This window comes from Hyperolius riggenbachi, chromosome 2, assembly GCF_040937935.1.
Source record: "Hyperolius riggenbachi isolate aHypRig1 chromosome 2, aHypRig1.pri, whole genome shotgun sequence".
Classification (NCBI taxonomy): domain Eukaryota; kingdom Metazoa; phylum Chordata; class Amphibia; order Anura; family Hyperoliidae; genus Hyperolius; species Hyperolius riggenbachi.
Window position 1 is genome coordinate 534,801,073 of NC_090647.1, and position 23,377 is coordinate 534,824,449.

At 46.6% G+C, this 23,377-nt stretch overlaps 7 pseudogenes; all 7 read right to left on the reverse strand.

Annotated features, from left to right (window-relative positions):
- Positions 1-21: 21 nt before the first annotated feature.
- On the reverse strand, positions 22-140 carry LOC137554561 (5S ribosomal RNA; annotated as a pseudogene).
- An 80-nt stretch (positions 141-220) lies between these two features.
- LOC137551982 (5S ribosomal RNA) lies at positions 221-339 on the reverse strand (annotated as a pseudogene).
- Positions 340-420: 81 nt separating this feature from the next.
- LOC137552381 (5S ribosomal RNA) lies at positions 421-539 on the reverse strand (annotated as a pseudogene).
- Positions 540-619: 80 nt separating this feature from the next.
- Positions 620-738, reverse strand: LOC137553883 (5S ribosomal RNA; annotated as a pseudogene).
- An 81-nt stretch (positions 739-819) lies between these two features.
- LOC137549550 (5S ribosomal RNA) lies at positions 820-938 on the reverse strand (annotated as a pseudogene).
- Positions 939-1,021: 83 nt separating this feature from the next.
- Positions 1,022-1,140, reverse strand: LOC137547786 (5S ribosomal RNA; annotated as a pseudogene).
- Positions 1,141-1,221: 81 nt separating this feature from the next.
- Positions 1,222-1,340, reverse strand: LOC137552785 (5S ribosomal RNA; annotated as a pseudogene).
- Positions 1,341-23,377: the final 22,037 nt, after the last annotated feature.

The window sequence follows — 23,377 nt, forward strand, 5'->3', positions numbered from 1 at the left end:
GGACCGCAAACCCCTCAAAAAAGCCTGCAGCACCTGGGGTTCACACCCAGTCTCCCACGCAGCTACTAAACAAGCCTGAAGCCACTTAGCTTCCGCGATCTGACGAGAGCAGGCGCCTTCGGCTTAGTGTGTTCGCAGGCAAAATCCAAGGCGCCGTTCCTGCGCCTTGAAGGTGAGGCTTCCCACGTGCTCATAGCCATTGGTCCCAAACCCCCAAAAAAGCCTGCAGCACCTGGGGTTCACAGCCAGTCTCCCACGCAGCTACTAAACAGGCCTGAAGCCACTTAGCTTCCGCGATCGGACGAGAGCGGGCGCTTTCGGCTTAGTGTGTCCGCAGGCAAAATCCAAGGCGCCGTTCCTGCGCCTTGAAGGTGAGGCTTCCCACGTGCTCATAGCCATTGGTCCGCAAACCCCCAAAAAAGCCTGCAGCACCTGGAGTTCACAGCCAGTCTCCCACGCAGCTACTAAACAGGCCTGAAGCCACTTAGCTTCCGCGATCTGACGAGAGCGGTCGCTTTAGGCTTAGTGTGGCCGCAGGCGAAATCCAAGGCGCCGTTCCTGCGCCTTGAAGGTGAGGCTTCCCACGTGCTCATAGCCATTGGACCGCAAACCCAGAAAAAGCCAGCAGCACCTGAGGTTCACAGCCGGTCTCCCACGCAGCTACTAACCAGGCCTGAAGCCACTTAGCTTCCGTGATCTGACGAGAGCAGGCGATTTCGGCTTAGTGTGGCCACAGGCACAATACAAGGCGTCGTTCCTGCGCCTTGAAGGTCAGGCTTCCCACGTGCTCATAGCCATTGGACCGCAAACCCCCAAAAAAGCCAGCAGCACCTGGGATTCACAGCCAGTCTCCCACACAGCTACTAACCAGGCCTGAAGCCACTTAGCTTCCGCGATCTGACGAGAGCGGGCGCTTTCGGCTTAGTGTGGCTGCAGGCGAAATCTGAGGCGCCGTTCCTGCGCCTTGAAGGTGAGGCTTCCCACGTGCTCATAGCCATTGGACCGCAAACCCCCCAAAAAAAGCCTGCAGCACCTGGGGTTCACAGCCAGTCTCCCACGCAGCTACTAACCAGGCCTGAAGCCACTTAGCTTCCGCGATCTGACGAGAGCGGGCGCTTTCGGCTTAGTGTGGCCGCAGGCAAAATCCAAGGCGCTGTTCCTGCGCCTTGAAGGTGAGGCTTCCCACGTGCTCATAGCCTATGGACTGCAAACCCAAAGAAATGCCTGCAGCACCTGGGGTTCACAGCCAGTCTCCCACACAGCTACTAACCAGGCCTGAAGCCACTTAGCTTCCACGATCTAACGAGAGCGGGCGCTTTCGGCTTAGTGCGGCCGCAGGCAAAATCCAAGGCGCCGTTCCTGCGCCTTGAAGGTGAGGCTTCCCACGTGCTCATAGCCATTGGACCGCAAACCCCCCAAAAAAGCCTGCAGCACCTGGGCCCCACCCAGCATGCGCACACAATATGCCACTAATAGCCACCCTGTGTCACCCCCACCCAGAATGCGTACACACAATATGCCACTAATAGGCAGCCTGTGTCACCCCCACCCAGAATGCGTACACACAATATGCCACTAATAGCCAGCCTGTGTCACCCCCAACCAGAATGCGTACACACAATATGCCACTAATAGGCAGCCTGTGTCACCCCCACCCAGCATGCACACACAATATGCCACTAATAGGCAGCCTTTGTCACCCCCACCCAGCATGCGCACACAATATGTCACTAATAGGCAGCCTGTGTCACCCCTACCCAGCATGCGCACACACAATATGCCACTAATAGGCAACCTGTGTCAGCCCCACCGAGCTGCGCCCACACAATATGCCACTAATAGGCAGCCTGTATCACCCCCACCCAGCATGCGTACACACAATATGCCACTAATAGGCAGCCTGTGTCACCCCCATCCAGCATGCGTACACACAATATGCCACTAATAGGCAGCCTGTGTCACCCCCACCCAGCATGCATACACACAATATGCCACTAATAGGCAGCCTGTGTCACCCCCATCCAGTATGCGCACACACAATATGCCACTAATAGGCAGCCTGTGTCACCCCCACCCAGCATGCATTTACAATATGCCACTAATAGGCAGCCTGTATCACCCCCACCCAGCATTCGTATTGCTTAAAAAGGAAATTAACATGGCAGCCTCCATATACCTCTCTCTCCAGTTGTCCTTTAAAGGGACCACTATTGCGAAAGTTGGAAATTTAAAATATATGTCAACACATACAAATAAGAAGTACGTTTCTCCCAAATAAAAAAATCCTTTTCAGGGAGCGTCTTTATAAAGGCCATGCTGAGAATCCCTATGAGGATATGGACTAATGGTCCAAATCCTGTCAGTTCTGTCAGATTTCTGCTACTAACTGTAAGTGACAGCAACATAGTAGAAAAGTAATTTATAGCTCATTTTACTCTGGGAGAAACGTGCTTTTTATTTATTTATTTACATGCATTTTAAATTTTCAAATTGTTTTGCGATAATGGTCCTTTAAGAATAATCAGCGGATAGCTATCATGTTCCATCTCCCTGTTGGGCCTGTGTGTGAAGAGGAATGTGCAGTGTGTGTGGATCCACAGACCGAAGATGAGTGAAATTTATATTTTTCTGAGCTACATAATAATTGTGGGACTGACAGTGGAAGGTGACTGCAAGGGGTAATGAGCAGCAGCTGCTGACAGTTTGCGGCCATATTGTGTGTGTGCCGGGTTCGGTTGGGCCTTACTATCGAATGACTCGCTTCACCCTCAAGGGATTATGGGACTGGTCAGTGGACAGCATAGGAGCAGTGCTGGAAGGTTTATTTACACAGGATGTTGCTGATATTGTATTGTGGAGTGCCAACCTAAAAAGGAAAGCTGTAACCTGCCATAAAAAAGTAAGATACTCACCTCAGAAGAGGGAAGATTCTGGATCCCTAATAGCCTTCCCGTTCCTCTGTGTCCCCTCGTTCCACTGCAGGGGCCCTTGTTCAAATATCCCGCCGGCTGCTTCTTCAGTTCTTCTAGTATGGAGCTGCTCATCTTTGGAAGTACCTGGAGACCCGAGTACTTCAGTGGCCCTCCGAGGGTACCCAAAGGCTTCGTCCACATTAAAGTTGAAAACTGGAACAGGGGGTGGCGGCAGTGGAACATGTCGGCGCTATATAAATACTAATGCCTTACAATTATGCCCGGTCTCTACCCAGCAGTTAACTTGTTTTGATGATTAAACCCCCTATTGTATTGTGATTACCTAGCTAGACTGTCATCAGCTTAGACTTCAGTATTCCCCACACTCAGATTATACACACGCTTTCTCACAGCCCCCTCCAATGTAACTGTCTCCTGGTATTTACATATGCAAAAATTAACATTCTCACAGTACGGCCACACGGGGAGCGCCGCACACAATTTCAATGGACATTCTCACAGTACGGCCACAAGGGGGAGCTCCGCACACAAGTTCAATGGACATTTTCCCAGTAACGTCCACAAGGGGGAGCTCCTCGCACAATGCTGCCGGCTTACATACCGTTCCTGGATACTCCGTGGGATGCTCCTAGTCTCGTCCTCCTCGGCTGTGTAGAGCAGAGACACACCGACCTCCTCCAGCCTTTTTTCGCTCGAGCGCTGCTTCCGTTGTCCGCTGAGGTCGTGTTTCCGTCTCGCAGGTGATGTAGATGCCTTGCGCTGGTGACGTGGAGCTGTGCGATTAAGCACACCTTGCCAGTGCTGTATATACTATACTGTAATATATATGTTATATCTATTAATACAAGATTAATTCTAGGCACAGCATATACTGTCAGGCTGTATAATAGTAAGCACAGCTTTAATACAAGGTTTTCACACTGGTTTCTTCAACTAGATGTTCAAGCATTACTGTACTTGTATGCCAGCCTTGCAACACATAGCTGTCTCTTGCAGCATTTCATAGCTCCAAACTATCCCTGTTTTGGAGGGACAGTACCACTTTGGGGACCGTGTCCCTCTTTCATGACTGATGTATACATCTATGTAATCATATGTATATTTCTTATTTTCAAATGTTAATATGAAGGAAAATGAACCAGGATAGAAAGTACCAGTGTGGTTTAAATTATAAAATAACATATTTTTATTTTGAAATCTTTATGGTATGCGCGACTAGGGGGGTGCCTAGGGCGTGATTAAGGGTGTGGCAGGAGTGTGGCTTAAGTGTCCTTATTTCTTATCTCAAAAAGTTGGAAAGTATGGCCAGGGCCGGTTCTAGGGGCTGGTTAGAATTTTTGGGGCACCTACACAGGTGTCCATTTAAATATCTGAATGGTTGCCTATGGCAGCGCCCAAATGTCCTATTTCAGAGTCTCCCACATAGGTAGCCAGAGAGCCCTGTTTATGTGGCAAGAGAGGGCCCCGAATACACAGCACAGCAGAGGGTGAACTAAAGTGAACCTTAACTGTATGAAAGACAAAAAAAAAGTGCATTTACCAGCCCCCTGCAGCTGCCCTGTACTCATCCTCCAGCGCCCCGCAGCACCCTACTTTCGTTCTAATGAGAGCCTCTAGTCCGCTCGCCTCCTAATCGCGCTCTCATGGATGGGAGCAGTCTGCGGATTTGCAGTACTAAAAAATCTCTACTGCACATAGATGGGAGCGCTATTGAGGAGACGCACATGCGCAGTGGCCAGTCAGTCTGGAAGAGGATCGCTAAGGGGGACTGGAGGGCAGCTTAGTGACAGCATGGGCACAGGGCAGCTGCAGGGGGCTGGTAGAAGCCCCAGGTAAGTTAAACCTGTTTTTGTTTTTTGTTTTTTTTTACTTATTAAGGTTCCCTTTAACTCACCTCCCCAGGTTAGCAACCAGCTGCACACAAGCATATGACTGTAGGCGGAGCTTACGGCCATTGGAGACGAGGCTTATCGTGGACTAGTGGGGGCGGGGCTGTGGTTCGATTTAGAGGCGGAGCTTTGCAGGGCCCCAGAGTCGCTTTGTAAGGGGACATTGGGCTCTATTCTCAAAGACTTCCCGCATGTGGTAAAGTACATGCGGGAAGTTTGCACCCAAAATACCGTCAAGTTGGAATTCTCAAAATGTTCCGCATGTTTTTCCCGCATGCGGAAAAAGTATGGTAAAAGTGCGGGATTCATGCGGAAAAATTTCCGCAAAAGTCGGTATTTTCCGCAATAAAAGATCAATTCTCAAAAATGTTCAGGCGCATCATTTCGTCGTTAATTACCGATTTTTTATCACCTACAAGTAGTATTTCGCATTCCATTGACTTTAATGACGTGTGGTGGCTTAAGGGCTGTGCTTGCTGGACTTTTAATTTTTTTTTTTAAACACTTTTTCATGCGACCTTTTTACCGCATGATTCCCGCATGAATAATGGCTGTTTCCGCATCTTTTTTCCCGCATGCGGAAAACATGCGGAAAATATTAGTGAATGTGGAAAAAATGCGGAGTTTACCGCTGGCGGAAATATAGCGGTAACATTTTGCGGTGTTTTTGCCTGTTAGTGAATAGAGCCCATTGTGGTCAATGACTGCTGCTCAGGGTAAAGTCCCCCTCAGGATAAAGACCCTGACCATGTATATTTGCTACCAAAAGGAATTCCAGGAAGTTTTTTTTTAAGTAATCGATCAGCCCAGGATGGGTGCCATAAACCTTTTTCTGTTATAAGAAATCTTATTCTATCGCCTCCATCCTACCTCACTGTGTAATTCCTGCTACCGGCCGCTAGGGGGAGCTCCGGGATATAACTGCTTGTTCCTTCCTGGAGCTTCTGCCGGAGAATGTCGTGGCTGAGAGCTCCTGGCTATCGGGGATACAGAGAGAGAGAGGCCGCACGTCTGCCTCCGATGTTGCCGCCGCTCCGTCTGAGGAGGATGAGTGCCGGGGTGACGTCATAGCAGCTATTGTGACGCGCGTGTGCAGGTGGGCAGCTCGTGCTGAGGATGGCACCTGCAGTGACACATGACCACGCCCCTCTGCTATTGCTGTGCCATGCTAGTGGATGGAGGTGACGTCATAGCAGCTATTGTGACGCATGTGTGCAGCTCGTGCACCGTTGAGGATGGCACCTGCAGTGACACGTGACCATGCCCCTCTGCTATTGCTGTGCCATGCTAGTGGATGGAGGTCAGGCATTATGTGCAACAGGGAAAAGTGAGGGAGCGTGCTGCACTGTATATACTGCTGTACATGCATCATGCAGTTATATACTCAGTGATGTGATTATGCCTATCCATACTCAAGCTTGGTACACACATTCAATTTTGATTGGCCAATCATTAGCCAATTGTATCACTGCCATGTCGTATGAGAGGCTTACTTGCACAAACTGGTCTTAGTATTTAAAGTCTGTTCACCCTCACTCTACATTGAGGTGGTACAAGTGGCTAGCAATTGACCAATCAATGTTGGATGTGTGTATGCACCCTAAGTTACTTTCCCTCTATCTGCAATGCTGGGGTTATGTGATATACACAGGGCCCGGCTGTCTAGAGTACTCTGGCCCGCCCCTTAGAATGTGGCTGCTCCTCCCCTCCTTAGTGCTGTCAGACTGGGCAGCTCCGCCCTGATCTCCCAGCAATACAGCAGAAGCTGTCACCTTGTTAGCCACAGCTTGGAACCGAAACACTGGCCCGCCCTTCAATATGTCACTGCCTCGCCCCTCCTCAATGCTGCTGGTACACCTAGAAAAGCATATAGTAAAATATCTGTAGATTTAAGGCCTGTACACACTGATAATCACCAAACACAGTGTGATGCAATTTTGCTGAGGCCATCTGTTGCTGGTTTCATGACTGTTAAATTATACTTGCATTTTTTCATGCGTTTTTTTAAGGGCAGGGCTTAAAAAGCACACCGGTCACTGCGATTACGTTTTCTTAAAAACGCATTGAAACACTGTGTACAGGTCATCACAATTTTCACAATTTTTTTTAAAGGCCTTGTGATTTTAAAAACGCAGTGTAACGCATCCAGTGTGTACAGACCCTTACCGACATTCTACTATTGCAGTGAAAATGACGATAATAAAATGTCAGTAATACACACCAATATTTTATTAAAGCTAAACATAACCCTATTCTTACACTGAACACTCCCACTGTCCATGCCTATCCCTAACTTCCCTGTCCCACGGCTAACCTTAACCACCCACCCCACTTGGCCAGCTTTAACCACCCACCTCCCTCCCCCAGCTAGGAGCGCTGTAAAAACATCACTGGGGATTTTGGCACAGCTGGCACCAAATAGGAATTTCGACTATAGCTGCGCTTAGACAGTAATTTGGGTGCCGTCAAAAGGCGCCCAAATTACTTTGAGGGACAACTGAAGTGAGAGGGATATGGAGGCTGCCATATTAAACAATACAAGTTGCCTGACAGCACTGCTGACCTATTTGGCTGCTGTAGTGTCTGAATAACACCAGAAACCAGCATGCAGCTGAACTTGTCAGACCTGACAAAATGTCAGAAACACCTGATCTGCTGCATGATTGTTCAGGGGCTATGGCTGAAAGTATTAGAGGCAGAGGATCAGCAGGGCAGCCAGGCAACTGGAATTGTTTTTAAGGAAATAAATCTGGCATCCTCCATATCCCTCTCGCTACAATTGCCCTTTAAAAACAGCGTAATTTGGCCGCCAGCAATAGCTGGCAGCTGATTTACAGCTTTGCCCATTATCCATTGCGACCTGGAGGAGGAATAGTAAATAACGCCGCCAGAACTTTTGCAGGAGCAGGGTGAGCCACTCTTCGGCTTTACCCTGCGCCCAAGTCTCCCAGTGGCTTAATTATAGGCATATCCCCAGCTAACCTTAAAGGAAAACTAATATCGAAAAAAAAGTTTTACTTACCTGGGACTTCTGCCGCCCCCCTGCAGCCTTCCTGTGCCTGCGCCATCTCTGTACGATCCTCCGGTCCCTTGCTGTGGCTGTTTTGTTATCGCAAGTCCAGGGCCTCTGCGCAGCCCGGGCAGCTCACGTCCTTATTCGCGTTTCCCTCACCTGAAGCGTCCTGCGCAGGCGCAGTACAAGGTTTTCTCATACTGCTCCTACGCAGGATGTTCCCAGGGATGGGGTTGGCTGAAGCCCCAGGTAAATGAAACTTTTTTTTTTTTAATATTACAGGTTTCCTTTGACCTTATGCCCCTCCCCCACCAGTCACTGCAGGGCCGGGCCGAGGCAGAGGTGAGAGAGAGGCTTCAGCCTCAGGGCGCAGTATAGGAGGGGACGCACAACTCACTCACCTATCATTCCCCTATTGGCTATCATTCATGAACAGGCTGTCGGTAAACAGAATCCGTGCGGGAAAACACCGCTGGCGGATTTTTAGACTTCTGGGTGGGCATTCATAAAAAAGTATCCATGTGCGGAAGCAGTGCGGAGATTCACCGAACTAGGCTGGCGGTAGGCAGGCGGTAGGCTTGCGGAGACACGGAAGCTGCCGAGTTGATACATTTCTCCGTGTTCCGCTCTGCTGCAGCTGCCTGGGAGGTCTGTGTGTCTCCATTCACTTGCATTGGTATCGCCACATCAGAGGGAGCGGAACTTCCCGACCTCACATCGCTTGCGGTGATCTTTATGAATGAACATTTTGCTACATTTGTACCGATAATCACCGCACAAGGCGGTGATTTATCACTCTGCTCGGTAGTGTCATTTTTCCATGCGGAAAGAGCCTTTATGAATGCTGACTTTGCCGAGTGGTCGGTAAAGTCAGCTGTTTTAAGCATTTCCGCATGCGGAAATGCTTTATGAATGATAGCCATTGTGTTTGAAGCAAAAAGAAATAAGAAAAGGGGATACATGGCAGTGACTGCAAGCCAGATAACGTGAGTAGGGTGTTGGAGGGGTTGGGGGCCCTGGGGCGCCTCTTAGTCTAATAGCAATCAGTGTGTGATGGCTGAGGTGGGAGGGATGGAGGGGCGCACTTTGGTGTCTCAGCCTTGGGTGCTGGAGGACCTTGTCCCGGCTCTGAGGCCTGGTGCACACCAAAACCCGCTAGCAGATCCGCAAAATGCTAGCAGATTTTGAAACGCTTTTTCTTCTTTTTCTGTAGCGTTTCAGCTAGCATTTTGCGGTTTTGTGAAGCGTTTTTGGTGTAGTAGATTTCATGTATTGTTACAGTAAAGCTGTTACTGAACAGCTACTGTAACAAAAACGCCTGCAAAACCGCTCTGAACTGGCGTTTTTCAGAGCGGTTTGCGTTTTTCCTATACTTAACATTGAGGCAGAAACGCATCCGCAATCCAAAAAATGCCTCACCCCGGGAGTATGCTTTTCTGCAAAACGCCTCCTGCTCTGGTGTGAACCACCCTATTGAGATACATTGACCAAGCGGATCCGCAGCCGCAAGCGGCTGCAGAAACGCTGAAAAAGCCGCTCGGTGTGCACCAGCCCTTAGTCACTGAAAAAAAAATACAATTTTGGGGCGCCAACATAGGTGCCTATTTAAATATCTAAACGGCAGCGCCCAAATTTCCTGTTTTAGAGTCTCCCATATAGGTAGCCAGAGAGCCCTGTATATGTGGCAAGAGAGGGCCCCCGAATTCAGTGCACAGCGGAGGGGTGAATAAAAGAGAACCTTAACTGTATGAAAAAAAAGAGAGTAACTTCCCTGGGACTTCAAACAGCCCCCTGCAGCCACCCTGTGCCTGCGCTGGGACAAACCCATTCTCTGGTCCGCCGCAGCAACCTACTTTAATTTTAATGAGCGCCTCAGTTTCGCTCGCCAGGACCGAGGCAGAGGCGAGAGAGGCTCCAGCCTCAGGGTGCAGTGTAGGAGGAGGTGCACATCTCACTCAGCTATCATTCCCCTATTGTGTTTGAAGCATAGGAAAAGGGGATACATAGCAGTGACTGCAAACCAGATAACTGGAGATTAAGGTGTTGGTGGGGGCCCTGGGGCGCCTCTTACTCTAATAGCAATCAGTGTGGGACAGCTGGGATAGTCCCAGCTGCTTACCGGTAGCCGTGTTTCGGCGAGTCCTCCAGGACGGCTGCTGCTGAGACATTGTATGTCTCCGGCGACACTGGAAACACCTGAAATAAATTTAAAATGTAAATGATGTGTGAGCCCATAAAGGAACTCCTCCCTCCCCAAGCCTTCAGTTCAAAACCGAGTACCCATTCATATATATAACATATACATATACACAGATACATCATATAGGGTTGGGAACTCAGGCAGCCGTCCTGGAGGACTCGCCGAAACACGGCTACCGGTAAGCAGCTGGGACTTTCTCCCATCGTCCTCCAGGACGGCTGCTGCTGAGACCAGCGAGAAATGTTTACCTTAGGGAGGGATGATGGCCTGTAAGACCTTGCGCCCAAAACTTTGGTCCTGGCTTGACAGTAGCTCCACGCGATAATGTTTGATGAACGTGGTATGCGAAGACCAGGTTGCAGCCCTACAGATCTGCTCTAGACTTGCACCTGACCTTTCTGCCCATGAAGCTGCTAAGGATCTTGTAGAGTGGGCTGTTATTCTGGAAGGAGCTGCAATATTTGAAGATTTGTAAGCTAACGCAATCACTTCCCTCACCCATCTAGAAATGGTGCCCTTTGATGTCTGTAAGCCTTTACTTGATCCCGCATAAGAGATCAGCAAATGACTTGACCTCCTCCACTCCGCTGTTCGTTGGAGGTATATCAAGATTGCTCTCCTAACGTCCAGAGTGCTCCATTTTCTTTCCCGTTCATTAGTTGGATTTGCGGAAAAAGAAGGCAGTATTATTTCCTGCGATCTATGGAAAGCCGAAGCCACTTTTGGTAAGTACGCTGGGTCTGGCCTAAAAACTATCCTGTCTGGATGTACTATCATGTATGGATCTTTAATAGACTAAGATTGGATGTCACCTATCCTCCTTGCTGTCGTGATTGCCACCAAAAAAGCCACTTTAATTGATAAAAATTTCAACGGTACGTCTGTCAAAGGCTCAAATCTCTCTGACGTCAAGAAGTCAAGAACCAATGACAGATCCCAAGGCGGGACTAATTTCTCTGGAATAGGCTGAGTCCTGGCTACTGAGGAAAGGAAGTTTTTAATAAAATTGTTTCTTGACAACTGTCTATTAAGAAAAACTGATAGAGCAGATATCTGGACTCTTAGGGAACTAACCGCTAACCCTAGATCCACTCCACTCTGCAAAAACTCTAAAATAAACTTTAGGTCATTCGTTCTGACCCCATTTCTTTCCTTCCAAAGTAAAAAAGCCTTCCAAATTTTCTCGTACTTTTTCCTAGTCGTAAGTTTCCTACATCTAACCAATGTGGAAACTACCTTCTTTGAAAACCCCCATCCCTCTAGGATGCTTTCTTCAGTATCCAAGCCGTGAGGTTCAGCATTTGAGGATTGGGATGTAGTTGGCCTTCCTGCATCAACAGGTCCCCTCTGCTGCCTAAATGCCATGGGCCCTTTACCGCTAGCTGTTGTATACGTGGGAACCAGGTCCTTCTGGGCCACCATGGACCTATGAATATCACACTGCAATCTGATATTTCTACCTTCCTCAGTACCCTGGGAATTAGATGAAATGGGGGAAAGGCATAAAGGAGCCCCGTAGGCCAATCCACCATCAGGGCGTCTAATCGATTTTCCGGTACTGTGGGGTACAGGGAACAGAAGTCTTCTACCTTCGCATTTTGTGGGGTCGCAAATAAATCTATTACCGGCCACCCCCATTTCTGTACTATCTGTAAAAAGACTTCTTGATTGAGCTGCCACTCCGCCTCCATAGTCATTCCTCTGCTCAGTGAATCCGCCCACCTGTTCTTGATCCCCTGAATGTGTACTGCTGTCAGAGATATCAGGCTCGATTCCGCCCAGGACATTATTTGTAACGTAAGTTCCCGTAAATTTTCCACTCTGGTACCCCCCTGTTTCCTCAGGTATGATACCGTCACTATATTGTCTGAGTAAACCAGGACCTCCTTTCCCACAACTTGGTCCTGGAGCTGTAGAAGCCCCAGTCTCACAGCCATTAGTTCTTTGAAATTGGAAGAACTGTCCATCATTTCCTGACCCCAATAACCCTGGACCTGAAATGTTGAACAATGAGCTCCCCAACCTGTTAAACTGGCATCTGTATACACTTTTATTGGGGCCGTCTGAAACCAACGTCTCCCTAGAGACAAATGATCTCGACAAGTCCACCACTGGAGGGACATTCGAACTTGGTCTGGCACCTGTACCAAGTCGTCTAATGACCTCTGATTCCTGTCCCAAACTGACAGAAACCAGGCCTGAGTGTCTCTTGAATGAGCCTGGGCCCATTCTACTGCCGGGAAGGTTGAGGACATCTGCCCTAGTAAAGACATTACGACTCGTAATGACACATTCTTTCCCCCCGTGAATATTTGTACTTTCTGCACTAACCTGGAGATCTTGTCTTCGGGCAGGACCACCTTCTGAGTCTCTGTGTCCCATAACAATCCCAGAAATACAAGCCTCTGGGTTGGAATCATTTTGGACTTTCCTTCGCTTATGATCCAGCCCAGTTTTGTTAACCATTGTATTGAAAAATCTAGCTGCTTCTTTAAAGTTTCCTCTGTTTCTGCAAGAAACAGGAAATCGTCCAAGTAGGGCAGAACCCTTACATTGTGGAGATGTAGGAAAGCACTCACCTCTGCTATCACCTTTGTGAAGATTCTCGGGGCGGATGTAATCCCGAACGGCAGGGCACGATATTGATAGTGGCAAATTGACTCTCTGATCTGAACTGCAAATCTGAGGTATTTTAGGCACGACGGGTGTATTGGTACATGAAGATAAGCATCCTCTAAGTCCAACGTTGCTAGAAACGCATCTGGAATCATCGAATTTCTTACAGAGGTGATGCTTTCCATGCGGAACTTTTTCTCCACAATGTAAGGGTTCAGGGATTTTAGGTTCAAAATCATCCTGAACTTTCCCGAGGGTTTGGGAACTAGAAAGACTCTCGAATAAAACCCCCGAAAATGTTCCTTCAGGGAACTCTTTCGATTACTCTTTTTTCCAATAACGAGATTATTGAATCTCTTAGAGCTTGCGCTCTCCGAGGGTCCCTTGGGACTCCTGTTACTAACTTGCTGAGAGGAGGGACTGAACTGAATTCGATTCTGTAACCTGATTGAATTAAATCCAAAATGTACGGACTTTTGGTTATCTCCTTCCAAGCCGGAAGAAAGAAACTCAGCCTTCCCCCCACAGCCTGATAGTCATTTTGATTGCTTATTGGTAGGGTTTTGGGGTTTGTTAAAGAGAAATGAACCCCTTCCCCTACCTGCATTATATGTCCACCTTTTGGACTGAAATCCTCCCCTTGTTGTTGATTCTGATCGAGACGGGGGTCTTTTATTGACAAAGGGTTTTTTAGGGATTTTTTTCCTTCTATCCGGAAATTTTTTATTCTTATCCGAGGATCTTTCTAAAACCGAATCAAGGTCCTTCCCAAACAACAACTCGCCCTGGAACTCCATGGAACACAAGTTATGTTTCGAAGCTGAGTCCCCCTCCCAAGCGTTTAACCAAACCGCTCGTCTGGAGGAGTTGACGAGAGCTGCTGCTTTTGCTGTGGCCCTTACGCTTTCCGAGGCTGCGTCAGCCAGGAACGCCACCGACTTGGCAATAACCGGCAAGGATTCGAGAATTTTCTCATGCGGAGTCCCCGCAATAAGATGATTCTGCAACCCATCAATCCATCTTACCAAGTTCCTAGCCAGGCAGATTGAAGCAATCGCTGGCTTAAATGAAAAGGATACGGCGTCCCATGCGCGTTTTAACAACGCCTCTGCCTTTCTATCCATGGGATCCTTCAGGGATCCCGCATCTTCAAAAGACAAGTCAGAGTTTTTTGAATACTGCGCCAATGCAGCATCTAATTTCGGACACTTGGTCCAAGGAGATTCCTCTTCCTCCTTAAAGGGGAATCTCCTTTTAAAAGATCTCGGAATAAAAAACCGTTTCTCCGGATCCCTCCACTGGGATCTTATGAGTTCCTTGATTGAGTCGTGTATGGGAAAAACCTTCATCGTTTGTACAATTAACCCCTTGTAAATGTCATCTCTAACAGATGTGATCGGCAAATCTGACTTTAACTGTTCAGAGTCATATATAGCTTTTAATAATTCATTTGTGTCCTCTGCCGAAAACAAATACCGGGACGATGTTACAGATTTCGATTTCTCTGACGTATCTGAATCTACTGCCCCTTCCTCCCCCGAGTTATCAGACACTTGAATGAGAGACTGCTGACCGGGTGTTTGAATAACTGAAGACTGACCAGCTACCTCCTGCACTGGTTCTGAGATGGTTGCTGAGGACTGAGAATCCAGTCCCAGTGTCTGGCTCTGTTCCTGATTTACAGACAGGGCAGACCTAAAAGCAGTAAACGTGTTTGAAATTTCTTCTTTAACAGTATTCATTAAATCTAATAAAGCTTTTGCAGCCTGGGATCCCTCCCCCCCAGGGCCCGAAGGCTTCTTTGATTCCAAATGACATTCTCTACATATATTTTTAGTAGCTCCTTCCTGCAGTCTAGCATTACAAATCCTACATCTAATTTTCTGCTTTGCTGCCGCTTTCTGTGGAGAAAACACAAAAGAAACAAACAGCGCTTAGTAATCTAGCTATTGATAGCACATGGGGAGAGATAGAAAGCTAAGCTTCCTTACATACCCGCGGACTTGCGCCTTTATCTGTCGGAATGGCCGCCGGGGTATTCTCCTCTGCATTGTTGGAGGACTGCACCCGCTCCATTATGCAGCTGAGCGGCGTCCCTCGTGCGCTGAAGTGCGGCTTGTATAGCCGTCCTTCCTGGTTTCAGGCGCCGCCCCCTGCCCTCCACCAGTCCCGGAAGCGGAAATGACATGCGTACAGTCTCATCGCGCGAGACTTGATCCGGCCAGATCCACTCCCGGCTGCACGCTCCCCGAACGCCCAGAGTAGGCGGCCATGGCGGCTCTCCTATCCTCAGAGATACAGGAAACCAGGTAAACCTACCGCACAATCTCCTGAAAGGGTCGCAACATCCCGTCACCGACCCCAACCGCCATAAGGTAACCTACCTATCTATAATACAGGTGCCCCAGGCAAAATCCTGTATCCGAACAAAATAACAAACTCCCTGTCTATTCAGGTGACCAGCATGCATGGGAAACAACAAAAAACTGAAGGCTTGGGGAGGGAGGAGTTCCTTTATGGGCTCACACATCATTTACATTTTAAATTTATTTCAGGTGTTTCCAGTGTCGCCGGAGACATACAATGTCTCAGCAGCAGCCGTCCTGGAGGACGATGGGAGAAAGGAGGGATGGGGGGGGGGGGGCACACTTTGGTGTCTCAGCCTTGGGTGCTGGAGGACCTTTTCCTGGCTCTAAAACCCAGCAAGGCATTTTACATATTCATCGCCAGGCTGTTGCTATTGGCAAAACGGGCACAATATGATTTATGGATCAAAATGTGCTTAGTGGAAAAGGGCCCTAATTAGATGTTCTCCCCTTCAGATGTTTTATTATGTTCTTTTTGTGGCAGAGTACTTTGGTTAATCCAATTGGCTGAAAGTAAAAAACATTTTGGCCAATAGGATTGTAAGCCGGCCCACCACGGCAAGGTAGGCTCTTTTAGGGCGGGTTGGGGTATTGGAGTGAAAGAGGTATAGGGGATGGCGGTTTGGAAAATGATGAGGGGGATAGGTGGTCATAATGGGTACCCCCCTTACACCCTCAAGTGAAAAGTCCGGGAACACGCCGACCACCTGAGAAGGAATTGGGATCCAGTTGTTTCCCCCTTAGCCATGGTTCAACCCTGAAAAATTAAATTTTTCAAACAAAATGTGTCTAGTAAAAAAGTGCCCTAATTAGTTGATCACTCTCTAAGGCCTAGTGCACCCCAAAAACCGATAGCAGATCCGCAAAATGCTAGCAGATTTTGAAACGCTTTTTCTTATTTTTCTGTAGCGTTTCAGCTAGCATTTTGCGGTTTTGTGAAGCGTTTTTGGTGTAGTAGATTTCAGATATTGTTACAGTAAAGCTGTTACTGAACAGCTACTGTAACAAAAAACGCCTGGCAAACCGCTCTGAAGTGCCGTTTTTCAGAGCGGTTTGCGTTTTTCCTATACTTAACATTGAGGCAGAAACGCATCCGCAATCCAAAATCTGCAGCAGCCCGGGAATAAGCGTTTCTGCAAAACGCCTCCCGCTCTGGTGTGCACCAGCCCATTGAAATACATTACCCTAGCGGATCCGCACCCGCAAGCAGATCGCAAACCGCAGCAGAACCGCTCTGGTGTGCACTAGGCCTAAGATATTTTATTATACTAGCCGACCCGCGTTGTAGCATACGCCGCATCTATCTATCTAATAGAGTACGTGCCTCAACCTTGAGGCCTGGAACCCACTACAAAACACTATTGCTAATCGCAATCGCTAGCGTTTTGTATGAGCAGTTTGTAAGCGATTTCATGAGCGTTTTAGGGAGCGATTTTAGAAAGTGTAATCAATTTGCCGGCGCTTGTGTAGCAATTAGCGTTTTAAAGTCCGATTGGTCTTTTCAATTATTTTTAATTTTGTTACAGTGTACATTAACTTAAAACGCTAGCAAAATCGGTCAAAGAGTTCACCTCCTGACTTGCGTCAGGCAGTGAATTTAAAAACCGCTCTAGAAAAGCCCTTAGAAAATCGCTTTTACCAAAAAGTGGAGCACAGGGAGGGGGGGAAAAACTGCCGCACAAAACGTTTGCGATTACGATTTTAGATGTGAACGAGGCCTAATACTGGCGAACTCTAGACTTGGCATATGAGATTCTAAGTTTTGAGTTAATGCAAATGATATGCAAATTAATGTAGCTTGAAACTGAACCTATTAAAATGGAAAGTATGCTTCTGCCTTTGATGGGTCCAGTTCCAAGCTGCATACATTTACATAAGATCTGTCCTGAGATCTGATCGAATATCAAGTGAGACCAGGTGGTGAACGATTGATATCAGGAAAATGTCGATAATTTACCACATCTGGCTAGTGTGTATCTTTACAAAGATCACATGGCCGTGCTTCGGTGATGGCGACTATCCTTGATGTTCAATGATATGCTAATTTTTCAAGCTGAGGCAAAATGTGATTTTAGGCAGTTTGGAACTAAGCCAATCCGATGCAGCTGCTGCCAATTTAGATTGTACCAGTTTTAAGCTGCATCCAAATTGCATCCAATTTTGCATTTAGGGCAAGTTCACACCAGAGCCCACTTCTGGCGTTTTAACGCAAAGTCTATACTTTGCGTTAACCAAGGTAAAAGGAAAGTCCATAGACTTTCCTTTTACCTTTCACACCCGACGCTGCGTTTCGATACGTTGCGGTACGACGCATCCCGGTGCATTTTATCGTCGGGAATCGCCGTTTCCCCTTCGGGGTAATTAACTACTACCGCCGCTACTCAGCATTGCACCGGAGTTTCCCGACGACACGCCGCAACGCGTGCAGGAGCCGTTCTCCTGCACGCTTTTGGTGTGTAACGGGCCTTAGGGCAAGTTCACACCAAATTGCTAATTGTAATCGCAAACGCCTAGCAATTGTTGCGGCGATTTGCAGTAGCAATTCCCAGCATGTGCCTAGCGATCTTCTATTATTTGCTCTGTTGATTTTACAGTTTTCCTATTTTTTACATTGAGGCGTAATTGTCTCCAAAATGCTGCAGGACTTGCGCTAGGGAAAAAGTCACATCACTGTAATGATGCCCATACATGGTACAATAAAAACGTTACATTTTCCATTTTTATTCAACTAAAACGATCTAATGAAAGTCAAAAAGAATCTTTTTTTTTTTTTTGGATTAAGAAAAACGAATGACTATCCCGTTTGTTTTCTTCCAATAAAAAATCTGATAGGACATGTTGGAAAAATCTTTATATTCGATCTAACAGAATAATTGAAAGAAATGAATCGAAAAAAAATAAAATATTGTACGATGTATTGGCACCTTAATGCAAACTAGCCCATAGATAGACATTACCCAAGCGCTTTTCGAAACTCTACTGCTTTTGAAAGCACTTCTGAGCGCTTTTTAAAACACCAGCGCTTTCAAAAGCGATTGGCTGATGTTTCTTAATGGGATGGATCCATAGATCGCACCAGAGCGATGTAATTTTCTCCCAAATGCAGGTCCTGCTGCATTTGGGCCTTTTTCCACTACACAGCTGATTCGCAAAATCGCTAGTGATTTTTAAATCGATAGGGTTGTTGCTTTATCATAGAAATCATGAGAGGTATTTTCGGTACTTATCCGTTAGCCGGGCGCATCCGGTAGGTGGCTCTAATTACTATTCCCCCTCCAGGCCGCCATGGATAGTAGGGAAAGATGTAACTCTGGTGGTGTTTTGTCGCCACCTAGAGGATGCGCCCGGCTAACGGATAAGTACCGTATTTTCCACTATAGTGATTTGATTTGGGAATCACAAATCACAATCGCTTTCTGGAGCGATTTTTAGAGTGATAATGCAATGCAAATGAAAAATTGCAATCGCATAACAGAATGAATGAAAAATCACAATCGCCGGCATTTGTGATTGCTAGTGGAAAAGGGCCCTTTCCACTAGCAATCGCTAACTTTCGTGCTAAACGCTAGTGATTGCGTTTCAGCAAAGTCCAAAATTCCCCTGCAATTTCCTGGCGATTGCGATCACGCTTTTGCTATGCAATGCAATGCATAGCAAAATCGAGGCGCGATCGCGCTTCAGTAAAAAACAAATTGCGGTAGTGGTAATTACCTACCGCGATCCCTATGTTAAAAAACAAACTGTAGCGATTTAAAAATCACTAGCAGTTTGCGATTTAGCATTGCATTCGCCGCTTGTGGAAAAGGGCCCTTTTATTTCTGAGGCGATTCAGCCTCAATGTTAACTATAGGAAAGTGGAAAAAGCACTAGAATAGAGCGATTTTCCAAGCGTTTTTGTGACACAACCAGTACACTAGCAGTTGTACTGTAACCCCCCTAAAAAAAGCTAGACAAAAACGCTCCAAAAATCACCAGTTATAAATAGAAAATCGCTAGGCACATGCCTAGAATCGCCTTGAAAAATCTCTCCCAAAAGCACTGAGCGTTTGCGAGTATGCTAGCGCTTTTAGGTGTTCACCAACTCTAACTCAGAAAATCAGCATCTCCTTGATCCAGGATCTTTATATAAATTGTTTTTAAGGAGGGTCTTTGAAAGTTATAAAGGCCATGCTGAGAATCCCCCATGAAGAGATAGACTAGACCAAAACCTATTGGTTCCGTTAGATTGTTACTACCTACTGTAAGTGACACCAAGATGGGAGAAAAGTAATTTAAGGCTCATTTTAATCGGGGTGAAACACTGCTTATTTGTATGTGTTTACATGTATTTTACATTTTTTAATTTTCCGCGATACTGGTTCTTTAAGAACCACAAAGAAATCATTTTTAAAATCCTTAAGTGAAAGTAAAAACTGCTTCCTGGAGGTCTTCTTTAGTTTTGTGGACTGAGTGATGTACCTCGGGACAGGAAGAAGTAAAAAACACATTAAAATTGATGACTTGGGCCACAGAACTGATCCTGCATTTTTTTTTAAGTGAGGCCTGGAACCCACTACAAAACGCTATCGCTAATCGCAAGCGCCAGCATTTTGTAGGAGCAGTTTGTCAGCGGTTTCATGAGCGTTTTAGGAAGTGATTTTACAAAGTGCATCAATTTGCCTGCGATTGTGTAGCGATTAGCGTTTTAAAGCCTGATTGGTCCTTTTAATTAATTTTAATTTTGTTGCAGTGTGTGGTAACGTTAAAACGCTAGCAAAATCGTTCCATGCAGGTTTTGATGAGCGGTTACGCCAGGGTTTATATACTTTACACTGAAGCGCTAATGCTCCCAAAATGCTCCATGTCCTGCGTTTGCGATTTGAGGAATCGCAAGCGCTCCAGTGGAAGTTACCCCATCCATTTACATTAGCTGAGCATTTTGGCTAAACGCTAGCGTTCTGTAACGCTCCAAAAATGCTCTCAAAATCGCACTTGTGGGTTCCAGCCCTGAGAGTCTTTTGGTTAATCCAGTTGGCAAAAATGAAACCTTTGGCCAACAGGATTGTAAGCCCGCCCACCAGCGACAAGGTAGACTCTCTTCGGGCGGGGCCTACACTACACTATGCTGGCCTACTCTAATTGGTGCTAGTCACCCTGAAACCTATTCTAGTGTTGGAGTGCATGTGTGATATGTAACACCTAATCTAATCCTACATCTCCTGCTCCTAAGTGGTGCTGCTCACCAATATGCCCTGTTCAAGTGTTTGGTGTGTGTGTGTGGGGAGGTCTAATCTTATCCTAATCTCATCTCTATGGTTAGCACTATGCTACAGTCCATGGGATGAGGTGTTGGTCTGGGTATGTCATTCTAAAGTGAGTGTGTGTCTGTCACAGTGTGTATGTCTGGGACTGGGTATCAGTCAGTATGAGTCAGTTAAGGTAAGTTAGTCTGGGGTAAAAGCTGTCAGTGTATGTCAGTCAGTGTATGTGTGATTTATAGGGTGGTCATATATTACTTAGGTTTCCTTTTATTTGACTGGGGTACTGCTCATCCGTCCTCCGTAAAGCGGTAGCCCCCTCATTCCCCACTTTACAGTTGTACGAATGCACAGACCTGATGAGCAGCGAAGAGGACCGTATGACCACCTAAGACTTTGCAACAAGGACAACCTAAAACTCTGTAAGTGCCCTAGGGGCCCCTGGAGTTCAGCGGCAGTCTAGCTCATGTAAATCCTCAGTGTAAGTTGAGGAAGAATAGACTACTCACACTAACGACAACAACTTCCACACAAGCTGTTTATATCAGAAATATATAAACAAAAGGAGTGGTCATAAATTACTTTGGTTTCCTCCTGCTCCCTGGGTGTCCACACAGAGAAGAACAAGCTAGTCTTGACTCCCCTTGCTTTCACTCAGTTTGACCGGGGTACTGCTCATCTGTCCTCCGTAAAGCGGTATCCCCCTCATTCCCCACTTTACAGTTGTACGAATGCACAGACTGGACAAGCAGCGAAGAGGACCACATGACCCCCTAAGAGTGGAAAACAAAGACAACATGAACTCTTCTACTTGCCTTAGAGGCCCCAGAGTTCAGCAACAGGTTTTCTTTGCTCATTCTCTCTAACAGGTTGGTTCATTTTAATGATCCCCATTGTAAGATGAGGAAGAATGGGCTGCCTACACTAAGCAAATAATAGTAGTTCCAGCCAAACAAATAAACGGTATCAGAAATGCGTTAAAAGAAGGAGAGATGGAGCATAAATGTCAGTTGGAAGCTAGCTATAATTTTTTATCCAACCAACAAAAACCAATCTACTATAATTAACTAACCTAACCATGCAACCAACAAATATAACCTACTATATTAAGCTAAGGTAGCCATCCAAAGAAAAAAAATATACCATGATTAACTAACTGCACTTTTTGTTACCATAGCCGCCTTGCAAGACACCTTGCACACCTAACACAGTCCAGGAGCCCCCAGAGGTCTAGCATCATCTGCTTCAAGAGACTCCAGAGCATCCTATTTATGCTTTTCTGACTATTGTGATGTCATCAGGGCCCATTTTGATGTCATCAGGGACACAACCAATCATCTTGCCACACTGGCTACTGTGACACTCTGGCATGTGGCTGATGCATGGCTGTACATTTGATGAGAAAGTCATGGTAAATAAACAACAGGGTGTAATGGGGAGAAGTAACAGACATTAAAACATGACAGAAGCATAATTAGGTAATTAGAATGATGATGTGGCAATATTTTAGTGGACAGTTTTGGGGGTTTCTCCATATTCAGCACATCTTCACAGATGATGCTAGGGGGTGGAGCAATATGCTGAATGTAATGTAGGAAATGTGTTGGAAGGAATGGATCAGCAAACAGACAGGCAAGGTGCACTGTTTAAAAGGAATTGTATGAGCCAATCAATTTCTAATTCCAAAAAGGTGTGAGTTTCTAAGCAGTTTGTACTCAGAAGAGTATTGTCGCCATGGCTGCAAAGAAATGCAAATTGAGTTCCGGATCACTTTAACCACTCTGCGACCACCTAACGCAGGATTGCAAGTGGCAGAGTGGCTTACTCATTCCTTGCTCATGCCAGGTGACATGATCTCCCCAGAAACGAGATTTTCAGGGAATGAGCGCTCGCTCGAGCACGCGTTCCCTGCTGTAAACAAAGCGGAGTTTTGTCATCAGCCTGCCAGTCACAATCGGAGCTGATAAGCTGACTTAAGGACATAAACAGCTAATAAATATGTGTACAGTGCTGCAATCTAGCGCATCGCTGTACAGAGGACAGCCCTGTCACTTAACTGTCCCTCCTAATGGCTGTAAAGATTGCAGCAGCAATCAGAGACCACCCAAAGAAAGCTCTATTAGTGGGAAGAAAAGGAGGTAACATTCATTTGGGTGCTAAGTTGCATGACTGAGCAATAAACCATTAAAGTTGTAAAGTGTGGAAATGTAAACAATGGCCTGGTCAATAGGGGGGGTATAAGCATGTGTTCCTCAGGTGCTTAAAGGACCATTATCGTGAACAATGTAAAATGTAAAATACATGTAAACACATACAAATAAGAAGTACATTTCTTCCAGAGTAAAATGAGCCCTTAATTACATTTCTCCTATGTTTCTGTCACTTACAGTGGGTAGAAGAAATCTGGCAGAACCAACAGGTTTTGGACTAGCCCATCTCCTAGTGGGGCGTTCTTAGGGTTTTCTTTATTTTTAAAAGCACTTAGGCCTAGTGCACACCGGAGCGTTTCCGCTGCTGTTTGCGATCTGCTTGCGGGTGCGGATCCGCTAGGGTAATGTATTTCAATGGGCTGGTGCACACCAGAGCGGGAGGCGTTTTGCAGAAACGCATACTCCCGGGCTGCTGCAGATTTTAGATTGCGGATGCGTTTCTGCCTCAATGTTAAGTATAGGAAAACCGCAAACCGCTCTGAAAAACGGCACTTCAGAGCGGTTTGCCAGGCGTTTTTTGTTACAGTAGCTGTTCAGTAACAGCTTTACTGTAACAATACATGAAATCTACTATAACAAAACCGCTACACAAAACCGCAAAACGCTAGCTGAAACGCTGCAGAAAAAGAAGAAAAAGCGTTTCAAAATCTGCTAGCATTTTGCGGATCTGCTAGCGGTTTTTGGTGTGCACCAGGCCTTAGTGAATGGCAGTTGCTCCGTCTAACTGCTACAAAAGTGTGCAGCGAGCAGGGAGGCTGCCAGGATCTTTATATAAATTATTTTTAAGGAGGGTCTTTGAAAGTTATAAAGGCCATGCTGAGAATCCCCCATGAAGAGATGGACTAGACCAAAACCTATTGGTTCCGTCAGATTGTTACTACCTACTGTAAGTGACACCAAGATGGGAGAAAAG